This window comes from Dendrobates tinctorius, unplaced genomic scaffold, assembly GCF_039654945.1.
Source record: "Dendrobates tinctorius isolate UK_male_01 unplaced genomic scaffold, ASM3965494v1 ptg000117l, whole genome shotgun sequence".
NCBI classification, from domain to species: domain Eukaryota; kingdom Metazoa; phylum Chordata; class Amphibia; order Anura; family Dendrobatidae; genus Dendrobates; species Dendrobates tinctorius.
The window spans coordinates 3,307,892-3,330,107 of record NW_027361785.1 but is presented as its reverse complement, the minus strand read 5'-3'; the positions used below and the strand labels follow the sequence as shown (position 1 = coordinate 3,330,107).

At 40.9% G+C, this 22,216-nt stretch overlaps 1 protein-coding gene across 1 annotated transcript in view; it reads left to right on the top strand.

Moving 5' to 3' along the window:
• Positions 1–22,216, top strand: part of ST6GAL2 (ST6 beta-galactoside alpha-2,6-sialyltransferase 2) — a 235,391-nt gene that overhangs the window by 62,565 nt on the left and 150,610 nt on the right. The gene's annotated exons all lie outside the window — the stretch shown is intronic.

Here is a 22,216-nt window from a genome sequence, read left to right as displayed (position 1 = left end):
ATCATGTTGCGTTTGCAGAGCCCCTGATGTGCCTAAGCAGTAGAAACCCCCCACAAGTGACCCCATTTTGGAAACTAGACCCCCCAAGGAGCTTATCTAGATGTGTAGTGAGCACTTTGAACCCCCAAGTGCTTCACAGAAGTTTATAAACGCAGAGCCATGAAAATAAAAAATCATTTTTTTTCCTCAAAAATGATTTTTTAGCCCGCTATTTTTTATTTTCACAAGGGTAACAGGATAAATTGGACCCCTAAAGTTGCTGTTCAGTTTGTCCTGAGTACGGTGGCACCCCATATGTGGGAGGGAACCACTGTTTGGGCGCACGGCAGGGCTCAGAAGGGAAGGAGCGCCATTTGACTTTTTGAATGGAAAATTAGCTCCAATCGTTAGCGGACACCATGTCGTGTTTGGAGAGGCCCTGTCTGCCTACACTTTGGAGCTCCCCCACATATCACCCCATTTTGGAAACTAGACCCCCTAAGGAAGTTATCTAGATGCATAGTGAGCACTTTGAACCCCCAGGTGCTTTACAGAAGTGTATAACGCAGAGCTGTGAAAATAAAAATATTTTTTTTTCCTCAAAAAATGATTTTTTTAGCCTATTTTTTATTTTCACAATAGTAACAGGAGAAATTGGACCCCAAAAGTTGTTGTCCAGTTTGTCCTGAGTACGCTGGTACCCAATATGTGGGGAGGGACCACTGTTTGGGCACACATCGGGGCTCGGAAGGGAAGTAGTGATGTTTTGAAATACCGACTTGATGGAATGGTCTGCGGGCGTCATGTTACGTTTGCAGAGCCCCTGATGTGCCTAAACAGTGGAAACCCCCCACAAATGACCCCATTTTGGAAACTAGACCACCCAAGGAACTTATCTAGATGTGTGGTGAGCATTTTGAACCCCCAAGTGCTTCACAGAAGTTTATAACGCAGAACCGTGAAAATAAAAAATCTTTTTTTTCCTCAAAAAATGATTTTTTAGCCCGCAATTTTTTATTTTCACAAGGTTAACAGGATAAATTCGACCCCAAAAGTTGTTGTCCAGTTTGTCCTGAGTACGCTGGTACCCAATATGTGGGGAGGTACCACTGTTTGGGCACACATCGGGGCTCGGAAGGGAAGTAGTGACGTTTTGAAATACCGACTTAATGGAATGGTCTGCGGGCGTCATGTTACGTTTGCAGAGCCCCTGATGTGCCTAAACAGTGGAAACCCCCACAAATGACCCCATTTTGGAAACTAGACCACCCAAGGAACTTATCTAGATATGTGGTGAGCATTTTGAACCCCCAAGTGCTTCACAGAAGTTTATAACGCAGAACCGTGAAAATAAAAAATCTTTTTTTTCCTCAAAAAATGATTTTGTAGCCCGCAATTTTTTATTTTCACAAGGTTAACAGGATAAATTCGACCCCAAAAGTTGTTGTCCAGTTTGTCCTGAGTACGCTGGTACCCCATATGTGGGGGGGACCACTGTTTGGGCACACATCGGGGCTCGGAAGGGAAGTAGTGACGTTTTGAAATACCGACTTGATGGAATGGTCTGCGGGCGTCATGTTACGTTTGCAGAGCCCCTGATGTGCCTAAACAGTGGAAACCCCCCACAAGTGACCCCATTTTGGAAACTAGACCCCCCAAGGAACTTATCTAGATGTTTGATGAGCACTTTGAACCCCCAAGTGCTTCACCGAAGTTTATAACTCAGAGCCGTGAAAACAAAAAAAATCATTTTTTTTCACAAAAATCATTTTTTTAGCCCCCAATTTTTTATTTTCCCAAGAGTAACAGGAGAAATTAGACCCCCAAAGTTGTTGTGCAATTTTTCCTGAGTACGCTGATACCCCATATGTGGGGGTAAACCACTGTTTGGGCACACGTCGGGGCTCGGAATGGAGAGAGTGCTGTTTGACATTTTGAACGCAAAATTGGCTGGAATAAATCGTGGCGCCATGTCGCACTCGGAGACCCCGTGATGTGCCTAAACAGTGGAAACCCCTCAATTCTAACTCCAACCCTAACCCCAACACACCTCTAACCCTAATCCCACCCTAATAATAACCCTAACCACAGCCCTAACGCCAACACACCCCTAACCCTAATCCCAACTCTAACCCTAACTACAAGCCTAACCCTAATCCCAACTCACCCCTAACCCTAATTCCAGCCCTAACCCTAATTCCAGCCCTAACCCTAATTCCAGCCCTAACCCTAATTCCAACCCTAACCCTAATTCCAGCCCTAACCCTAATTCTAGCCCTAACCCTAATTCCAACCCTAACCCTAATTTTAACCCTAATTTTAACCCTAACCCTAATTTTAACCCTAATTCCAACCCTAACCCTAATTCTAGCCCTAACCCTATTTCTAACCCTAACCCTATCTGTAACCCTAATTCCAACCCTAACCCTTATTCCAACTCTAACCCTAATTCCAACCCTAACCCTAGTTCGAACCCTAAATGGAAAAAAAAATATTTTTTTTATTTTATTATTTGCGCCTGGCTATGGGGGTGATAAAAGGGGGGTGTATTTACTTTTTTTTTCATTTTGATCACTGTGAGAGTGTATCACAGTGATCAAAATGAAAAATGAACGGGCAACCGGCAAATTCATGGGCGCCGCCATCTTGGACAATGGCAGGCGCACTGCGCATGCGCCCGCCATTTTGCAAGATGGCGGCGCCCATGATCCGGACACCGGGAGCCACAGCGGGACACCGGGAGCACGATCGGAGGTCCTGGGGGGATCAGAAGGTGGGAGGGAGCGATAGACAGGGGAGGGGGAGCAGATGATGACGGCGGCGAACGATCGCCACCGTCCATCGGTGGCGGGGGCCGATCGGCCCCGCCAGTCGGTGTGTGGGGGGGTCGGGGGTCGGTGTCCAGCCATGTCCGATGCTATTGCAGCATCGGCCATGGCTGGATTGTAATATTTCACCAAATTTCATTGGTGAAATATTACAAATCGCTCTGATTGGCTGTTTCACTTTTAACAGCCAATCAGAGCGATCGTAGGCACGTGGGGGCTAAGCCACGCCCCCAGGGATTAACTGTAGAGTGTCCTTTGTGTGCGGGTCGGGTGACCTTTCAGTGACCCCGGTCACCCTACCCGCAGGGGGGCTATTTATAGCATGACGCCTAAGTAGGCGTCATAGGTCTTTTGGGCACGACTTTTCATGACGCCTACGTAGGCGTCATGGGTCGTGAAGGGGTTAACTTCTGTGAAGCACTTGGGGTTCAAAGTGCTCACCACACATCTAGATAAGTTCCGTGGGGGGGTCTAGTTTCCAAAATGGGGTCACTTGTGGGGAGTTTCAATAGTTTAGGTACATCAGGGGCTCTCCAAACGCACATGACACCCGCAGACCAATCCATCAAAGTCTGCATTCCAAAACGTCACTACTTACCTTCCGAGCCCCGACATGTGCCCATACAGTAGTTTTCTCCCACATATGGGATATCACCATACTCAGGACAAATTGGACAACAACTTTTGGGGTCCAATTTCTCCTGTTACCCTTGGGAAAATAAAAAAAATGGGGACTAAAAGATGATGTTTGTTGAAAAAATACGATATTTTTATTTTCACGCCCGGTCGTTATAAACTTCTGTGAAGCACTGGGGGGTTCAAAGTGCTCACCACACATCTAGATAAGTTCATTAGGGGGTCTAGTTTCCAAAATGGGGTCACTTGTGGGGGGTTTCCACTGTTTAGGTACATCAGGGGCTCTCCAAAAGCAACATGACACCCGCAGACCATTCCATCAAAGTCTGCATTCCAAAATGTCACTACTTCCCTTCCGAGCCCCGATGTGTGCCCATACAGTAGTTTTCTCCCACATATGGGGTATCAGCATACTCAGGACAAATTGGACAACAACTTTTGGGGTCCAATTTCTCCTGTTACCCTTGGGAAAATAAAAAAATTGGAGACTAATTGATCATGTTTGTGGAAAAAATACGATTTTTTTATTTTCATGCCTGGGCATTATAAACTTCTGTGAAGCCCTTGGGGGTTCAAAGTGCTCACCACACATCTAGATAAGTTCATTAGGGGGTCTAGTTTCCAAAATGGTGTCATTTGTTGGGGGTTTCTACTGTTTTGGTACATCAGGGGCTTTCCTAACGCGACATGGTGTCCGATCTCAATTCCAGCCAAAAACGTCAAATGGTGCTGCTTCCTTTCCGAGCGCTGCCATGCGCCCAAATAGTGGTTTACCCCCACATGTGAGGTATCAGCGTACTCAGGACAAATTGCACAATAACTTTTAGGGTCCTGTTACCCTTGGAAAAATAAAAATTGGGGGTGAAAAGATCATTTTTGTGGAAAAAATGTGATTTTTTAATTGTACGGCTGTATGTTATAAACTTCTGTGAAGCCCTTGTGGGTTCAAAGTTCTCACCACATATCTAGATAAGTTCCTTGGGAGGTCTAGTTTCCAAAATGGGGTCACTTGGGGGAGTTTCCACTGTTTAGGTACATCAGGGGCTCTCCAAACGCGACATGGCGTCCGATCTGAATTCCAGCCAATTTTGCATTGAAAAAGTCAAACGGCGCTCCTTCCCTACTGAGGTCTGCCATGCGCCGAAACAGTGGTTCCCCCCGACATATCAGGTATCAGCGTACTCAGGACAAATTGCACAATAACTTTTGCAGTCCAATTTCTCCTGTTACCCTTGGTAAAATAAAGAAAATTGAACCTGAAGTATTTTTTTTGTAAAAAAAAGTTAAATGTTAATTTTTTTTTAATATTCAAAAAATTCCTGTGACGCACCTAAAGGGTTAATAAACTTCTTGAATGTGGTTTTAAGCACCTTAAGGGGTGCAGTTTTTAGAATGGTGTCACTTTTGGGTATTTTCTATCATATAGACCACTCAAAGTGGCTTCAAATGTGATGTGGTCCCTAAATTTTTAACCCTTATAACTTCCTAACAAAAAAAAATTTTGGTTCCAAAATTGTGCTGATGTAAAGTAAACATGTGGGAAATGTTATGTATTAAGTTTTTTGTGTGCCGTATCGCTGTGATTTAAGGGCATAAAAATTCAAAGTTGGAAAATTGCGAAATTTTCAAAATTTTCGCCAAATTTCCGTTTTTTTTCACAAATAAACGCAAGTTATTTGAATGCAATTTTACCACTAACATGAAGTACAATATGTCACGAGAAAACAATGTCAGAATCACCGGGATCCATGGAAGCGTTCCAGAGTTATGACCTCATAAAGGTACAGTGGTCAGAATTGTAAAAATTGGCCCGGGAGTTAACGTGCAAACCTCCCCTGGTAATGAAGGGGTTAAAGGGCTATGAAATGGGTTTTAAAGAAGCATTCCTCCCATAAAAGTTTTTATCCTCTTATCATATTGCAGTCATCGTATTATATAGCACTGTGGACTTACAATTGCTCATTTTGCCTTTCTACCTAGATAATTCTTCTGTTTTCTCTGCTCTATGTAGAAACAGGAAGTCTCTTGTCCCTGCATTTTGTCATCCTCATCTCCACCATCTGCACTACCTTTCCTTCCTCCCTCTGCCATAGACTTTAGATGTGACTTATGACTTGTGCAGAGAAAACTGACCTCCTGTTTATACGTAGAGCTTAGAAGAATTCAGATAGTCAGTTTTAATCACATGATGACAAAACCTAATGGAAAAGGGAAGAGTTATCTGGGTAGAAAGGCAAAATGAGCAATTGTAAGTGCACAGTGCTATGTATTATGATTACTGCAATATATTAGGAGGATAACAATTTTGATGAGTGTTTCTTTAATGACTTTACAATATTCAAAATAAAATATATCCAAGAGATCAAAATGGCATATAGTCACAGTCATGGCATATAGTCATAGTCATATATGGGAATCTCTCTCAGGCAAAACTAACAGGTCAAGGAAATTCTTATCCTCTCTTGCTGACTTTATCTTCCAAAAGGTAAAGGAGAAAACAAGGGGAACTGCTACCTTGGATCTAATCCTTATAAACAGGGAGGAAATGGTTGAGGAGGTAAAAGTGGCTGGGACCCTAGGAGGTAGCGACCATGCTATTTTAGAATTTTGGATAACTAGAGGCGGAAGACCTGTGAAGACTCAGACGTCAAGGTTAGATTTCAGAAAGGCAGATTTTAAGGGATTCAGAAAGAGAATTGGAGGGATCCAATGGCTGGATATCCTTAAAGACAAAAATGTCCAGGAAGGATGGGAAATCTTGAAAAATGAAATTCTCAAAGCACAGTTGTTAACAATTCCGAAAAGAGGGAAGAATAGGAAGCATTTAAGGAAACCAGGATGGATGAACACAGAACTTAAGCACATGCTAAAAAAGAAGAAAAAAATGTTTATAAAATGGAAAGAGGGAGGCATTTCTAAAGAAGAATATAATGCTGTCTGCAGAACCTGCAGGGCACAAATCAGATTATCTAAAGCTGAAAATGAATTGAGGCTTGCAAGAGATGTCAAAAGCAATAATAAAGGATTTTGGGGATATGTCAAAAGTAAAAGAAAAGTCAAAGATGCTATAGGATTTTTACAGGATGAAAATGATGAAATTTTAAGACAGGATGTTGAGAAGGCTGAACTTTTAAATTCCTATTTTGCATCTGTTTTCTCTCAGAAAGGAAATGTAACATCAACTGTTATTCACTGTCGTATTAAGGGAATAGAAGAATCCAGGATATCTATAAACAGAAAGATAGTGAGGAAACACTTAGCTAACCTAAATGAATTCAAGTCTCCAGGTCCAGATGAATTACACCCCAGAGTACTGAAGGAGATAGCAGAAGAAATTTTTGAACCCCTCTCCATAATCTTTGAAAATTCTTGGAGAACAGGAGAAGTGCCAGAAGACTGGAGAAGAGCAAATGTTGTTCCTATCTTCAAAAAGGGGAAGAAGGTGGACCCAGGCAACTATAGGCCGGTGAGTCTGACTTCTATACCAGGAAAGATCTTTGAACAAATTATTAAACAACATGTATGTCAATACCTGGATAAGAATGAAGTGATTAAACAGAGTCAGCATGGGTTTGTAACTAATAAGTCATGTCAGACTAATTTAATTTCCTTCTATGACGGTATTACTGATTGGGTGGATCAAGGAAATGCTGTAGATATAGTATATCTTGACTTCAGCAAAGCATTTGACAAAGTCTCTCATACAATCCTTATTGAAAAAATGACTAAGTATGGAATGGACAAGGCAACTGTTAGGTGGATTCATAACTGGCTTAGTGATCGGACCCAAAGAGTAGTCGTAAATGGCTGCACATCCAGTTGGAAGAATGTCTCAAGTGGGGTACCACAGGGCTCTGTCCTGGGCCCTGTATTGTTCAACATCTTTATCAACGATTTAGATGAAGGAATTGTGGGTAAACTGATTAAATTTGCTGATGACACAAAGCTAGGAGGGATAGCTAATACTAGAGAAGAGAGAGAGAGGATTCAAAAAGATTTAAATAAACTGGAGAAGTGGGCAGCAACTAACAGAATGGTTTTTAACAGGGAGAAATGCAAAGTACTACATCTGGGCAATAAAAATGAAAAAAGCATATATAGAATGGGAGGAATAGGGCTAAGTGACAGCACATGTGAAAAAGACTTGGGTATACTAATAGATCACAGACTGAATATGAGTCAACAGTGTGATGCAGCAGCAAAAAAGGCAAATGCAATTCTAGGATGTATTAACAGAAGCATACAGTCTAGATCACGTGAAGTAATTATTTCCCTCTACTCCTCTTTGGTCAGACCTCATCTGGAATATTGTGTCCAATTTTGGGCACCACATTTTAAAAAAGACATCAACAAACTGGAGCAAGTTCAGAAAAGAGCGACCAGAATGGTGACCGGTCTTCAAACCCTGTCTTATGAGGAAAGGTTGCAGGATTTGGGAATGTTTAGTTTGCAAAAGAGAAGACTGAGAGGAGACTTAATAGCTGTCTACAAATATCTAAAGGGCTGTCTCATTGTAGAAGGATCAACTTTATTCTCATTTGCACAAGGAAAGACTAGAAGCAATGGGATGAAGCTGAATGGGAGGAGACACAGATTAGATATTAGAAAAAACTTTTTGACAGTTAGAGTGATCAATGAGTGGAACAGGCTGCCACGAGAAGTGGTGAGTTCTCCTTCAATGGAAGTCTTCAAACAGAGGCTGGACAGACATCTAACTGGGATGATTTAGCGAATCCTGCTTTGAGCAGGGGGTTGGACCAGATGGCCCAGGAGGTCCCTTCCAACTCTACGATTCTATGATTCTAGGATTCTATGATTCCTCTTAGTAGGCAGCTGGAATAGAGTAACATTTTCATGATTACTATTTAGTTTTGTACAGATAAACTGTTTCTAATGCTATTTGATGCCAATTGGTTAGAAGCAAAAAACACAAGAAAATGATCATTTATTCATCACTTTTGGTCAGTAATGAATGCAGTATTTTTATTATTCTTTAAAAATATATATTTTATGGAAGTAGAAGAAAGTCAGTTGTTTGGTTACAACATAAAATAAACTAGAGTACGTTCCGGCTACTGACTGAGCCAATTTCAAACAGTTGTAATAAAACATTATACAGACATATGTCAAGAACAGAATCCAATCCTGTCAAAACAAAGTAAATGGAATTTTTAAGAAGGTTTCACTGCTTTGTTCTGAATGAATCTGATTCTGGCCTCAGCACAATATGTATGGCACTATATTGTGGTTGTCAGTAAGCAGCCTTACAGAGAAAAATAATGAGAGCATCCAGTCTTATGATCATGATAGCACACTACTTTATAAAAGCACATTTATCTTTTGCCTTTTCTATATTCCGTATTTAATAGATAGGATCAAATTAGCATTTGTTCTTCTCAGACTTTTTTACTGGTTATTTAATGCTAACTAGATAAGTCAAATGTTTTCTTGAGTAATCAAATCGCAATATACGCGGTCAGCTAAAAGGACCTCTGCACTGCAGATCGAAAACGTCATCAAAAGGGAACAAGCAATAACATTTCTCACACTTTTGTTTTGTTCAAATAGTCGCTTCTGCAAAAGGATGCAGATTGCAACATTACAAGATGGGCAGTGTGTTAACAATCTGTGTGAGAATGCTTAGCTAGACATCGCCTCTAAACTATGCAACTTATCTTATCTTTCCAATACCAATGAGATGTTAAACATGGCATCAGTATTTCTTTTTATTATTGGTTTTGAAATGTTTTGCAGTATGTTTTATAAAATATATGTTTATCTGAAAATTATTCTACAATTCAAAATTGAGCTGCTTTATAAATTACTTTATTTGTGCTACTAATCATGCGCAACAGCCTCAGTTACATAGGTCTTCAGTGGTGACATTTCCTCGCATATGTAAACTACAACATACCATTTAATAATTGATGCATATAAGATAAGCTATAGTGATATAATAAACATTATGTTATAATTCTAAACATAAAAAGTCTTAATCTATTGGTTTACAACATAGAAGTGCATAAATGACATCCATACATTTATACAAGCATGACGGGCTTCCGGTGGAAACATAGGGCCTGATTCATCGAGACCGACATTGTTCATTTCATATTGAACAACTGCTGAAAATCGAGTTTCCCTCAGAAATCCTCTCGATCTGGCAAATTTGAATCTTTAAAGATTTGATCATCTCTACAAAAAATAAGGTTTTATATATAAAGCTACATGTCCTGGTCACAGGCCAGAATCTTGTGTGTGTTCAGATGCCAGTGAGGGCTTGGAGTCTGCGGGAAACAAATGGAAGAAAGATCCAGATCGAGAGGAAAAAGGTAGCAAAGAAGAAATTAAAAAATAAGTTACATGTATTTTTAAAACATGCTCAAAATGGACATGGGATTTCTTGAAATCACCTCCATTATGCTGTACCATGATCTGGACGCTGCGGGATGGACACAGCGGATGTACGCAGTGTCCAACCCGCAGCGTTTACTGACCGTGGGAACTTACCTCCAATATATCTGCAAACAGGACATCCCTTTTTTTTTCCTTCCCATAAGCCAACTTTCAATTAGCTTTATTTCAAGTGACAAAAAAATGCATGCAATTAAAAAAAAAACACCAAAAACGTATGCAGAAAAACCGCATCAAAACCGCATTTAAAAACACATAAAAAATGCAGGTAACCTACCAGTGACCTCAGATGCAGATTTTGTGCAGATTTCACCTGCGTCAAATCCTGAGCAAATACTGAGCCAATCCTGACCGTGAAAACATACCCTAAGGGTGCCGTTACACTAAGCGACGCACCAATGATCCCGACAACGATACGACCTGGTAAGGATCGCTGGTGCGCCGCTAAATGGTCGATAGTAAGCTGTCAAACAGGCAGATCTACTCAGCGACGCAGCAACGATCCGGTGATCCGTATAACGACCTCAGTGGTCGTTGGTACCTTGTCACACATCAGCTATTCTGACGACTCACGCCTGCGTCCCTGAGTTCTGCGTCGCCAACGAGGTCGCTCATCGGCGTCAAACACAGCGATGCATGCTGGCCAGCAGGACGCCAACGATCAGAAAATTGCCTGGGACATTCGAGCATGATCAATGATATCCAGCGGGGGGCCGGTCACCGCTATGTGTCACACAGCGAGATCGCTGGCGAGATCGCTGTTGCGTCACAAAATCGGTGACACAACAGCGATCTCGCTAGCGATCTCGCTATGTGAGACATGGCCTTAAGATTCCAAATGGGAAGAAGATAAGAAGTAGAGCTAGCAAATAAGACTGCAGTCAGAGAAATAGACTGAGAACAAATAAAAAGCAGTATCCATATTTTGTGGACCATTTTTTTCTTACTCAAATGTGTGCCGTTAGGGCTAGAAAATATTTTTTTGCAATTGGGTTTCATTAAAAATGTTACACCAATTTGCTGCCTATAACCCCTGTGTTACACTGTCCACCGCTGGCCAGAGGTTGGTCACATCTTTATTTTATCAGATGTATTGAGGACATGATTTTGTATACACTTACTATTATATAAGTAATGCAACAAAGATCCAAGGCGTATGTGCATTCATATAAAAATAGATATATACACTCACTGGCCACTTTATTAGGTACACCTGTCCAACTGTGTGTTAAGACTTAATTTCTAATCAGCCAATCACATGGCGGCAACTCAGTGCATTTAGGCATGTAGACATGGTCAAGACAATCTCCTGCAGTTCAAACCGAGCATCAGTATGGGGAAGAAAGGTGATTTGAGTGCCTTTGAACGTGGCATGATTGTTGGTGCCAGAAGGGCTGGTCTGAGAATTTCAGAAACTGCTGATCTACTGGGATTTTCACGCACAACCATCTCTAGGGTTTACAGAGAATGGTCCGAAAAAGAAAAAAAATCCAGTGAGCGGCAGTTCTGTGGCCGGAAATGCCATGTTGATGCCAGAGGTCAGAGGAGAATGGGCAGACTGGTTCGAGCTGATAGAAAGGCAACAGTGACTCAAATTGCCACCCGTTACAACCAAGGTAGGCAGAAGAGCATCTCTGAACGCACAGTGCGTCGAACTTTGAGGCAGATGGGCTACAGCAGCAGAAGACCACACTGGGTACCACTCCTCTCAGCTAAGAACAGGAAACTGAGGCTACAATTTGCACAAGCTCATCGAAATTGGACAGTAGAAGATTGGAAAAACGTTGCCTGGTCTGATGAGTCTCGATTTCTGCTGCGACATTCGGATGGTAGGGTCAGAATTTGGCGTAAACAACATGAAAGCATGGATCCATCCTGCCTTGTATCAACGGTTCAGGCTGGTGGTGGTGGTGTCATGGTGTGGGGAATTTTTTCTGGGCACTCTTTGGGCCCCTTGGTACCAATTGAGCATCGTTGCAACGCCACAGCCTACCTGAGTATTGTTGCTGACCATGTCCATCCCTTTATGACCACAATGTACCCAACATCTGATGGCTACTTTCAGCAGGATAATGCGCCATGTCATAAAGCTCGAATCATCTCAGATTGGTTTCTTGAACATGACAATGAGTTTACTGTACTCAAATGGCCTCCTCAGTCACCAGATCTCAATCCAATAGAGCATCTTTGGGATGTGGTGGAACGGGAGATTCGCATCAGGGATGTGCAGCCGACAAATCTGCGCCAACTGTGTGATGCCATCATGTCAATATGGTCCAAAATCTCTGAGGAATGCTTCCAGCACCTTGTTGAATCTCTGCCACGAAGAATTGAGGCAGTTCTGAAGGCAAAAGGGGGTCCAACCCCTTACTAGCATGGTGTACCTAATAAAGTGGCCAGTGAGTGTATATAATAGAATATAGCCAAGAACTATCAAAATAGAATGCACAATTGGACTAAATGAGAAAAAGGACACATCGGAACTTAAATCATATAGCAACGAAAAATCCGAAAAAACAGACGTCCAATATTAAAAATAAAATAAATATTTTATTCACAAAATCAATAATACACAAAAATGATGGGGAACAAATACCAAACAGAAAGGGCAAAAACTAGGAACCCATATAGCACCACAGTATAATCAATACAATTAAAGAGCCATAGTGTTTAAAAATAATTTATGCAAAAAAATATATAATAATAAATATTTAGCCAGGTATGTGAAAAAAGTCAATTCACAGCAATATATTCATAATACTTAAAGTGCAAAGTGCATAAACTGTTAACATATTAATAAGATTTGTGAAAAAACCACTGACAAAGTGCTATTATAGCCAAAGTGTATAATACATATGCCGGCATATACGGTAAAGGCACAATGGCCACATAGATAAGGCAGCATATATATAGGCTTGTATGCTTATAAAATGTATGTTATGCCACAGATAGAACGTTATCTGTTAAGAAGAGGCATATGCAGGAATGCAAAATAAAGGCACAATGGCCACTTAAAATGCCTCTCTAAAGTGCATGGCACCATAAATAAAGACGGACAAACCAAATAAGTGCCCCATAAATACCTGGTGTAAGTGGTGCTGGATTCTTAGGATGCCCCCGACCCAGACGCGCGTTTCAGCATCTACCTTCGTCGGGGTGACGAAGGCAGACTCCGAAACGCACGTCGGGGTCGGGAGCATCCTAGGAATCCTGCACCACTTACACCAGGTATTTATTGGGCACTTATTTGCTTTATTTATGGCGTCATGCACTTTAGAGAGGCGTTTTAAGTGGCCATTGTGCCTCTATTTTGCATTCCTGCATATGCCTCTTCTTAACAGATAACGTTCTATCTGTGGTATAACATACATTTTATAAGCATGCAAGCCTATATATATGCTCCCTTATCTATGTGGCCATTGTGCCTTTACCGTATATGCCGGCATATGTATTATACACTTTGGCTATAATAGCACTTTATCAGTGTTTTTTTCACAAATCTTATTAATATGTTAACAGTTTATGCACTTTGCACTATAAGTATTATGAATATATTGCTGTGAATTGACTTTTTTCACATACCTGGTTAAATATTTATTATTATATATTTTTTTGTATAAATTATTTTTAAACACTATGGCTCTTTTATTGTATTGATTATACTGTGGTGCTATATGGGTTCCTAGTTTTTGCCCTTTCTGTTTGGTATTTGTTCCCCATCATTTTTGTGTATTATTGATTTTGTGAATAAAATATTTATTTTATTTTTAATATTGGACGTCTGTTTTTTTGGATTTTTCGTTGCTATGTGTTATATAAGTAAGACAAGTTCTTCTCCTGCCCCTGTTAGTACAGATTTCCTCATAGACCGAGCAGCTCTCTTGTCCATAAAATGGCTGTTGGTGAAGGAGCATGTGACCAGACATGTACATCGGTCTTCTCCAATTGAAAACCTCACATGAAAAAACTGCTTAACTATTGAAGAGACCGATGTACAGTTTCGGTCACATGCTCCTCAATCAGGAGCCATTTGATGGACTGGAGAGCTGTTTACCATTGCTGACCATTCTACATTTAGTACTCAGCTAAGCAGAAACATCCAGTTGTTTTTCCATTGTGACATTTATTGCTGGATATTTGTCTTTATTTACAAATTTATTTACAAATGTTAAATGCTGCTTTCATGAAATTTTACTTCTTCGCTTACTGTGTGTGAGTAATAACCAGTCATCCGCTTTAACATTTATTTGAGCCAGAGCAATTCTGCTTCACACTTTCTGACCTAAATAGTCAGGAGGGATTATATGGCAAGCATTTCTCTGTACTTCCAGAAATTTGTGCTTGAAGCTCAGTAGAGTCTGCTGGAGCCCTGGCTGAAAGGCTGTCTAAGTGAAGGGGGACACACAGACATAGATTTAAAAATCAATGAACCATGGGACTAGAATGCATACAAACCCTCTCTCATTAATCTTGTCTCATGGAGCGCAGTATTTCACTTCATTGTTAGAGATGGGGGTTGATAGTTTGATTGCTGATGTTTTAGGTTTGGAACTAATGCAGACCAAGAACACTTTGATGCTGGACACATTAATTCTAGAAGGGATTTGTGTGGCTTTCTCCTAAAATGTCTTTCAATTAAAATCGGAAATCACAAAATTCCAAAAAATACTATTCTAGCTAAATTAAAGGGCGGATGGACAATTGGGCCTCTGCGGGTGAATTGCTCAGGTAATGAGTGATCAGAATATATCTTATACTTTTACAATTTGTTTATAGGCCTTGATCTTCTCTGCCTAGTCTCGCTATTTACTCTGCTATTCACCAGTATTTGCTGGTACCTCACCTTGACATCATACTGTGGACTGGTTCTTTCCTTATATTCCTAAGCCACTGTGACTAATATGAAAGCTATGTGTGTAAATATAATTTGCCCATATAGTCCCATGTGCCACCTACATGTATAGCTGTATATGTACCGGTATGTCTAATTATAATTCTCGCCTATTCATGCCTATTTTCAGTACTTAATGAAGTTACCGTGTATACAGTACTTGAGTATAAGCCGACCTGAGTATAAGCCGAGGCACCTAATTTTGCCATGGAAAACTGTGTAAACTTATTGACCAAGTATGCATGGCTCGGCTCCCTCGTCCCCCTCCATCCTCCTCACCCTCCTCGCGCCGTTGCTGCACGTCCCTACATCTCCGTTGTCCCGGCGGTAGCTCTTCCTGTGCTCAGCAGTCACGTGGTACCGCTCATTAAGGTAATGAATATGCGCTCCACACCTATGGGAGTGGAGACGTGTGCATTTTCATTACCTTAATGAGCGGTACCACGTGACCGCTCAGCACAGGGGAAGTGCTGCCACACCGGGACAACGGAGATGCAGGGACGTTCAGCGATGGCACGAGGAGGGTGAGTATGATGTCACAGCCGCCGGCACCTGCTGCTGCTCTGCCGCTCCCCTCCCCCTCCCCACTGGCTTTCTGGGACCGTGACTCGTATATAAGCCGAGGGGGGCATTTTCAGCACTAAAAAAATGTGCTGAAAATCTCGACTTATACATGAGTATATAAGGTATTTGTATTAACAAGCATGGACTATTTGATTGTCCATTTTTTGGCTTTTTGCCTTCCCCCCCTTATACATGACGATGTGACAATCAGTCCTTATTTCGTCCAACTTGGATGTTAGGCTGTGTGCACACGCTGCGGATTCCGCTGCGGATTCCGCTGCGGATTAATCTGCACGGATTTTGCAAAAACCGCAGATAATCCGCAGGTCCAAAGACCTGCGGATTATCTGCGGTTTTGCCTGCGGTTTGGTCCTGCGGATTCACTATCTCCACAATGGTGGAGATAGGAACCCGCAGCGGTTTCCGCAGAAAGAATTGACATGCAATTCTTTCTGCGGATTCAAAACCGCAGCAAATCCGCGCGGTTTTTTCCGCAGCGTCGGCACAGCGTTTTTTGTTTTTCCATTCAAATGAATGGTACTGTACACCGCAGCTAAAACTGCTGCGTGTCCGCAGCGGCCAAAACCGCTGCGGAATCCGCAGCGTGTGCACACAGCCATAGGGCTTGTGGGTCTATATATACATAGATATATGCAAATCAATGTGTTGCTTATATAAAATTACATCCATGGTACGTTCTGCCCCTAACATACCAATGCCTGTCATCAACATTTTATGGTGCTAAATTAAAGAAATGTATCACCTCTTTTAGCACGATGAACTCTTCATTGGCACCTTTATTTATTCCTTACAAGGTAACTGTTCTATAAAATAATGATTTACTTCAGGACTCCGATTTTGTCCCTTGTGTACTTTTAGATGTTCATAACCAATGCAACTCAAGTCCCTCCTACTGCACGATGTATTTTGGATGAACCATGGTTCTGCAGAGTCATTCCTCTTACAGCTATCTCTCCTGACTCCTTCACACACAGGAAACCTTGGCTTTTGTGATCTTTATGAGAGTCATTGCCAGACTTCTGTAGAAGTGGGTTATTTAATCATAAACAAGACGATCAGCAGCCAAATAATAATGTTTTTGAAGTGTTTAAAGATATACACCTACATAAATTACTCACCAACAATCCATGATCTCACCCTGTTTTAGAAGAGGAACAATACTTAAAAATTTAAGGTGACATCCTTAGCCATAATGTATTATTTTCACAACTTACTCTAACAATGATTCAAGGATCAGTTGAGTTCCCTTGCCAATACTCTTTTGAGTCAGCCAATTTCAGGAAGCATTGATGCAAGTCAGAGATTTTTCTTGCTAAGGTTTAATGATGATATACAGAACTTATTCATTAAAACAGGTTTTACAACTGTTTGATTTTATAAGAGAGCTAATGCTAAACATGCGATTATTGCCGTCATCATGTGTGCTTGATGCAATGCATTTCTACTACAAAATACTGCCTTCTATTCTTTAAGCAATCCACCAACATAAAAGAAGCGCCCTCTTCGGTGTCCCAAGTTTATGCCAGTCATAACCCAAATTTCTTGAATCAATTGTTGATTGGATATTTCTTCACCATCACCCAAACTCACTCAATTTTAATATTAAAAGCTCAAACCTAGCTGCAGAAAAATAAACAAGGAAAGTAGATAAAGATACATAGGAAACAGAATGTCCGGAATCTTCCTGTCTCATGATACATTCTTATCAAGATGACTGTCATCTGTATTCTTAGAGTAAACTTGAAAACAAGACAAACAGACAATGCCATTGTTGCAGAGGTTGTAACCTGTTACTATAATGTTACATTTGGACAAGATATAGAGAAAATACTGAAAGATCTAAGATGTATCTGGAGAATTGGGGAAGAAAATGGAAAAATTTATTATTTTTATTCGTTATATGCATTTTTCTGTTGCATCATATTACCATACTATAGTGTACAAATCTCTCTGGAAAAATTGATAAAACTCAACTTTTAATATGTACAAATATAAATAACCCCACAGTGGATATACAGTTTGTAAGGTAGCGCTCACTGAGTGTATTGGGGGACACTCATTTGGCCGCAGATAAACCAGGTCCGGCACAGGCTTTTCCACAAAAACGTCTATGCGGTTTATTATACACGGCATAAACCAATGCAGCATGAAGACACGATCACAGTCTTATAGCAGACCAAACGAATATTCACAATGGAGCTCCGCTCCCTTAGCCCTGTGTTCGCACAGGCGGTGCTTAGTCCAGCAAGCAGCCTCTGCAGTCTCTCGGTTAATTCCCCCTGTCCGGGTTAACTCTTAGTTGCTTCTCGCTGCGGACTTCCATTCCCTACTGGGGACTGTCCCATACACACAGGCCATTACACAACGGCCTCACCCGGTCAGCGGCCTCCGCATGTGCACTTCAGGAAGGCAGCAGACCTTATAGCACGTCGGCCTTCCGGGACCTTCCAAACAGACGAATCAGATCCAGGCACTCACTCCATTTGACCTACCCTGGTCACCTTATATGGTTCGTAGCGACGCCCACCGGATCACATGGGTATGACCTCATTGCAGGTTCTATCTCAGACACCCAGCCATACTCCCACATATACATGCTTACTATGGGTGTTTAGCCACATGCCCCTGGGTGGGTTTTTAGCTGACTGTTCCCACCTGTCTCACCAGCCACCTGGAAGCTCTCCCTGATACATTGTTACAAAACCTCAGCAGTACCTCTGCTAATTAGCACATGTTCAAGCTTCCATCCCAGGGCCACCCACCCTGGGATACATAACGGTCATTTACCATCCTGGCGTTCATCCTACCTCCATTACAACATGGATATGCCTGTGTGCATGACCCATACAACGCCCCCTAGCTGTCACAGTGGTCACTGCACCACAAGTTGTACTCAAAAGTTTACATACCCAGGCATAATTTTTGCTTTTTTTGGCCTTTTTTCATAGAATATGAATGATAGCACCAAAACTTTTTTCTCTACTCATGGTTAGTGGTTAGGTGACGTCATTTATTGTCAAACTACTGTGTTTTCTCTTTATAAATCATAATGACAACCCAAAACATCCAAATTACCAAGTTAAAAAGTACACATACTCTGGTGATTTTGGCCGTGATAACATACACAGAAGTTGGCACAAATAGGTTTGAATGGCTACTAAAGGTAACATCCTCACCTGTGACTTGTGACAAGTGCCAGGAAAATTGTTTGGGATGCAAAGAAATAGCCACGAATAACATCAGCTGAAATAGTGGACTCTCTGAAAACTAGCGGTGTGGCTGTTTCAAGATGCACAATAAGGAGGCACTAGAAGAAAAATGGGCTGTATGGTCAAGGCAGTTATAAAGGCAGTTGTAATAGATAGCTCCTGATGATTCGTCTACTTTAGGAATGATGACACTCGTAGAGACCTTATACTAACTTTGCACCATCCAGTGACTTATGGTTGCTATTTGCTCAGTACATGAGATAAGTATCATAGAGAGAATGAGGATAAATGTTTGCCTTTGTACGTGTTAAGGGCCCGTTACACATAGCGATATCGCTAGTAATATTGCTGTAGCGTCACTGGTTTTGTGACGTAGCAGCGATATTGCTAGCGATATCGCTACATGTGATACTTACCTCCGACCGGCTCCCCCGCTGGCTATCGCTGATCGCGCGAGAAGGTCCTGGACCATTTCTCGTCGGGCGCTTCCTGCTGGACTTCCTGTGGCGCCGATGATCAACATGTGGACGCGGGCGGGAGGACGTCAGGATCGCCGCATTTGACAGGTAAGTAGCAACCCCCGACCCCTGCTATGTCGCTGGTGAGATCTGCCTGTGTGGCAGCTCACTAGCAACCAATTAGCGATGCACCAGCGATCCATATCGTTGTTGGGATCGCTGGTGCATCGCTAAGTGTAACGGTACCCTTAGTCATCTACCCATGGACTGGCTAGTCATATAGGATTTGAAGTTAGGGTACTTGTCATAGTATATCACCTGTGGGGTTGTTTATATTTTTATATATTAAAAACTAAGTTTTATCCCATTTTCAGTGGGATTTCTAATATCTGGATAATTAATATCAGTGACCGCACTTTACTGTACATCTAAATAACACATATAAGATAGACATTTTTGTTACCAAAAAAACATGTAAGTCCCTCAGTCTCACTTGCCATTTCAAAATCTTGAGCACTGCTTCAAAGATATCCTTTTTAGCCACAAAGGGAAGCATTGGATAATTATATTGGTTAAGGCTTTTGTGTTTTTGGTAACTATACTTTCAAGTAACCTTTCAATATCAGATGACGGGAGACATACAGTAACTATATATGGTCAATAAATGACTTGTATGCTGCATTTTTTCAAGTTTTCTCATATGAAGAATTTACCTCTAAATTGTAATTATTTCTGAGCTGGTGCATGGAGAATAGCTGTATTGATGTCTTACATATATACCAAATACAGACAAGGGATTGCAGCTCTTCATTTCTTAGTTTGCACACAGACAGAAGCAGAAGTAGCATAGAGGATATTATACTGCACTACTGAGCAGTGTGTATGTAAATCCATCTCTGGGGTGAAGTAAAAGACTTGTTAGAAAACCAAGCATTATCTCTCTATCTCCCTCTGCTTGTTTTCTCGCTGTGGTCTTGACTCTACGACCCATACAATATAATAGTTGGTTTAACCTGACATTGCACTGTGCTGACCGTCTTTTCTTTCTTTAGAAAGACAGAGTTAAGCTGTTTTTTTTTCAGAGTGAATAAAAGTACTTGCATTGTCATGAATACCAAAAGAATAATAAGCACCCAAAAAACTGCACAAAATGGCGTATTAATAATCTATTTAGCAACAAATCTAAAAATGCCTAAAAGCCAAACTTTTGCACACAAAAAACAGCGCAATAAGAATTATGGGGACTTATGTTTCAATTGATGTCAAAGGTGTTGGTGATATGTGAACGCTACTAATTTTCTCCCTCAAAATAATGAACATGCCATTTTTATGGCCCTCATTTTGCACATGGTAGTGTTGTTATTCAGAAAATGAAATGGTCTTACCCTGTTACAATTAAAGCATGCCATATACAATTTTCAAAAATGTAATTGTAAGCCGCAACATTAAGATTTCAATGAGTGAAGAGGCCCAGTGCAAAATGTAAGAAATAGTCCTCCTACAATATAATTTTTAGCTGGTACTACTTTTACTGCCAAGCCTTCATTTATCTGTTAGACTGCCAGATTTTTGATCTACTATAAATTGCTTTAGTATTCAACATCTATGTGATTTACACCATTACAGCCAGCCATGCTTGTCATACTTTTGTAGTGTAGCTTAATGGAGGGCCAAACAAACCTTGGGAATCAGGTAGCCAGTATGGCTAGATATTTACGTTGCATAAAGGTCAACTTACCTAAACTTTTGCCAATTGGCAGTCATTTGAAAGCCTGTTTACACAATCAGACCAAAGTACACAATGTGTACTGAGTGATCTATACAAGATCAGTCAGTGCATATAGGCTAACAAATATGGACACCGCATCTTGAGGCACGTTTGCCCCTCTCCTATATACTGACAAGCTCATTACCTTAGAGAGATCATTCTCCTCAATGCCTAAAGCACCATTGTCCATTCTGATAGATGCCTATAAGCTCTACACAATCTATATACCACACGTAACTGAAGAAGGTCACGTTGACCGAAATGTCTTTTTTCGTGTACTACAATAAACCGCCTTACAAATACCTTTAAGTTGAGTGCTAGGTTCATATTTGTTGCTTTAACGGTTTGGGAACCTAACCTTAGCACCATTTTGAGTTGTGCTCACGGTGTTCTTTCTATCAGTGCATATAGGCTGTCATAGTGCTCAGCAGTGCTGGTCCTCTTTATACAGGATGATGCACCACTGAGAACAATGACCTTCTGGGCTGCACAAAAGATCATTTTACCCCAATGAATGAGCATTTTGCTTGTTCTTCAGGTGATCGGCGGACTATTTACAGTAAGATAATCATGAAACATACACTTTTTACAACGCTCGTTCATGATTATCCTTCAGTGTAAATGCCCCCTAATTGTTTAAGGTTGTTTTCTATTGACTTGTGTTGACGTTCTTTCCTGTCAACTCAGCCTGTATGTAATGATTATCCTTTTTTGATGAATTGTTGCGACTCGGAGAAGTATGACTTCACTTTTATATTGGACTATGGGAACTCTAGCAGCATAAAAGACTGCCATATTTCCTTGTAAATGTAGCATTATGTGAAAGTGTATATGTGGATTGTATACAGTCTCACACATATTTTTTTTACTGTTTTTATTTAATTAAGTTAACTTAGGCTAATTAATTACACATTTGCATATTTTTTATTGCTATTTTCCCATTCATACTTAATGGACCTTCATTGTATGTAATGGCTTGTTCTTGATGACTTCATTATTATCCAATGTTACCTAATTTTCTTTTGGCACCAGTATAAAAAAACTCCACTCACCCCTATAATCTATTCTGTAGTTTTCAGTCCAAATGTACGATCATAAAACACATAAGAACACATTGATATGGTTTATTGTGCCATTTGGGATGGTTTTATGCAATATCATTTCCAAAACATTTAAAAGACAAGCTAACACTTAAGTTATAGCCTCTTCCAAGGGAAAATAAACCTACCCTTTTCCCATAAACACCAAGCCAATACGGACGTTTTTATGGAGTGGAACAAAATAAATTCCTCGTTCGCACATAATTATCAGGAAACCGCTACACAATACATAATATAGTGTGTACACCAACAAAAGTAGTCTCCTGTGAACACTACATAACTGCATATTCGAGGTGCGAGGCGTTTTCAGTCTTTTTTTAAACTTTATTGCAAGTTAAAATGCATTTA